This window comes from Podarcis muralis, chromosome 3, assembly GCF_964188315.1.
Source record: "Podarcis muralis chromosome 3, rPodMur119.hap1.1, whole genome shotgun sequence".
Lineage (NCBI taxonomy): Eukaryota > Metazoa > Chordata > Lepidosauria > Squamata > Lacertidae > Podarcis > Podarcis muralis.
In genome coordinates, this window is record NC_135657.1 from 94195050 (window position 1) to 94198927 (window position 3878).

A 3878-nucleotide genomic window follows, 5' to 3' on the forward strand; every position below is an offset into this window, starting at 1 on the left:
ACATGAATAACAATAAAGTTCAAAGTTCAAAAATCAATTTGGGGGAAATCCATCCAATTAGCATTAGATAATCACCAGGGCTAGCTGGCTGAATTAGTCCTACTTGGGCCAGTGAGGAGGCCAGGGGAGAATTAGCTGTGGGGTCTCAGAGCAGGTCATCTTCATAAAAGGGGAGAGGGAGGGAAGAGAAGGGAAGGGAAATAAAAGATCAGGCTGGATTCAAATTAAAGGCCAGGTGGAATAGCTCTGTCTTACAGGCCCGGTGGAAGGAGGTTAAATCCTGAAGGGCCCTAGTCTCATGGGACAGAGCATTACACCAGGTCGGAGCTATCACTGAAAAGGCCCTGGCCCTGGTGGAGGATAGTCTGACTTCCTTAGGGCCCGGGACCTCTAAACTATGGCTATTCATGGACCTTAAGGTCCTCTGTGGGGCATACCAGGAAGGCGGTCCTGTAAATACGAGGGCAGGGATCACTATACACCAGGAAAAGGCAATGATGCACTGAGGTCCGAAAAGGTTTCGGGCTAACCTGTCATTGTATCGAAAAGAGTTCATCATCGTGGCTATTCACTCATTTGACACACGCAATTGCTTTTCAGAATCACCAGCGCCTGTGATACTATCAGGTAACAGAGGAAGCAAGACTGCATTTGATTACATTTAGTGTCTGCCACAACAGACACTAAATTGATGCTTTTGAATTATGGTGCTGGAGGAGACTCTTGAGAGTCCCATGGACTGCAAGAAGATCAAACGCATCCATTCTTAAGGAAATCAGCCCTGAGTGCTCACTGGAAGGACAGATCCTGAAGCTGAGGCTCTGATACTTTGGCCACCTCATGAGAAGACTCCCTGGAAAAGACCCTGATGTTGGGGAAGATGGAGGGCACAAGGAGAAGGGGTGACAGAGGATGAGATGGATGGACAGTGTTCTCGAAGCTACGAACATGAGTCTGACCAAACAGCGGGAGGCAGTGGAAGACAGGAGTTTCTGGCGTGCTCTGGTCCATGGGGTCACAAAGAGTCGGACACGACTAAACGACGAAACAACAACAACAACAGAACTCTCAAACTTTATGTTGCTGAATGACTGGTTCTCAGGGGTGCCAACTTGAATAAAATATGGGGGAGGGTGGTAAGCCCCGCCCCACATAATCGATCACATGACATGGCACACAAACACTATTTGAATAGCAATGGCAATTAACTTTGGGGGGTGTCAAATATTTTTTGGGGGGGGCAAAGAGACTTGGTCCCTAGAAGTCCTGCCACACTATGGCTGGGACAGCTAACATAGAAGCAGAAGGCTGTATTCTGAAAAGTGGTCCCACTCTAGAGCTCCTCTTGGCTGCTCCAAGGTCTCCCACATACTGAGCAGGTAGTGTTATTTTGGAGAAGGAGAAGGTCTAGCACAGGGCAAGGTCCATTCCCAACATTTCTCAACCTCCTCTGCTCCGAGGGAGCAAATGGGTTGAGAGTTATCTATCTGCTTTGCAATTCTAAGCCGTTTAATCTCTCTCACACACCCACAGTGTAGCTTTTGCTCTATTTTTTTTAACCAGGTATCAGCCTATGCTTGCACTGCGCATAACAATTGCTCGGTGAACCTTGAAATGAGTGTGTAACTTTGTGCATGGGAATGCTGGATCCATTAGTGAACCCAACTGGCGGGTCAAGAAAAGCAATAGCTAAATAAATATTTTATTAGCATTTTGTGCAATTTGCTAATGGGCAAGCCAACTGCTGCTCGGTATCTCTTCATTGAATATCTGACGACTCAATAGATATTATACCCAATTCGTAATCAAAAATATGTTGTTTATAAATAAATATGCATTATGTTTTCACTAATGGAACTCTCTTCTCTAGGAAGGGGTGGGCCACATTCCTTAATGGCAAATTTAATTAATCTATTAGCACTGATTATAATGAAGTACACAGGGTGTTGTTGTTGTTTTTGCAGGGGTACTTGGTTTCACATCAGTTACATATTTTAAGTTTGGACTAATTTTTAAAAAAAGAAACAAATAAATTAAAAAGAAAGTTCAGACTTGACTGTTCCACTGTACGACCTAAAAGATTGCAAAATAAAACAGTGAGTTGCATCCCTTTTCCTCAGGATGGAGAACCTGTGGCCCTCCAGAGGTTGTTAGACTTCCCATCAGTCTCAGGTAGCATGACCAACTACAACAAGTAATTGTGGCCCAGCAACGTCTGAAAGACCAAAGCTCAGACATTCTTGCCAGTGTGGTGTAGTGGTTAGGAGCGGTAGACTCATAATCTGGTGAACCGGGTTCGCATCTCTGCTCCTCCACCTGCAGCTTGGGCTAGTCACACTTCTCTGAAGTCTCTCAGCCTCACTCACCTCACAGAGTGTTTGTTGTGGGGGAGGAAGGGAAAGGAGATTGTTAGCCGCTTTGAGACTCCTGAAGGGGAGTGAAAGGTTCCGACCTCCCTTTGTCACCTCAGCCTGGTCCTCTGACCCTTGTCGGCATAAAAGAGTCCACGAGAAAAGTATCTTTGCAGAGTACTTTCTGCTTTTATTCTTAAAAGTCTTTCTGCAAAAGCAACTGACCAACTGTACACACATCAACACTACCAGCTTTCACTAACCAACCAACCAACCAACCCAACAACAACAAACTAACATTTCTCACTCTATATATACAACCCAGTGCAGGCCGCTGACTCATGCTGACCCAGCTTTTTTAAGCATTAAAGAAACAGTGGACAATTTTTAGCCGGGACAGAAGCAGCCTCTTAGCAGTGCTAAGAGGAGGCAGAGGAGGAGCCGCTGGCCGTTGAAGCTGCACAACCTCCGCGTCCGGCTCCTTCTGACGATATGTGTGTGACATCGGGATGACGCGTGTGCAACATCAGGATGTCATGCAGTGCAACGTCATGCAGCATTGGCCCTCTTCCCAATTGCCCTCGCAAGCTGGCGCCTCTGGAGAAAGCACATCCATAGAGGTTTTTGCATGAGACAGTGAAAGAGCACACTATTAGTAAGAGGCTCCTTGCAGCCAAATCCTCCTTGCCTTATCAGCCTTCAAAGTATCAAAGTGCAAAGTGGTATAAGAAACAAAGGGCATGTCCTATGGCACCACTTTCTGGAAGCAGTTTCTGAATGGTTATCAACCTAGCTGGTGCTGATGCTTCCAACAGAACTGTCCAGCTTACACAAATTTACTCTACCAATGTGTAATGAAAAGTTTGCCCTTCTTTGGAGAACTGCTTGCTGAAATCCATTCCAGATGAACTCAATTAACACTCCCAGTGAGTCTGTGACATTAACCGAATTTCAGGGAGGAGCAAGGAACTGACATGACCCTTTCCTTGTGTTGAAAATGAGTATTTGTCCGGCATAGTGAATAGTCTAGCAAATGGTCCAACGTAGGTAAATACAGTACTTCAGCTTGTCTAGATTACAGAAACCAATTCCTTGTTCCAGCCTTGATTTGGAGGTCTCCCAGAATAATTACATGGCCGTTTGACTTTCTAAAAACAAACAAGCAACAACAGCAGCAACAACAACAACAGGAACTTGTGGTGACTTCGCCATGTCACCACAGTGTCAAGACGTCCGTGTGAATCAGCACTAGGATACTGCAAATTGTCTTTGAAAACCCACCTTTGGAACACTTGTTCTCGTAAAATAGTACACAGCTCCTACAACCTGAATCCATGTAAAATCCTTTCTGGCAACTACATTCCTCAGAGGCAGGGCTGGCCTCTGACACGTTGCTGCCTGAGGCAAATGACAAGATGGTGGCCCACTCCCATTCTCATGTACAGAAACTGACAAGACTGGCAGCTGAATCTTACTTACTTACTTACAGAGAGGTGGATTTAGGGATTTAGGGTAATGTGACTGATT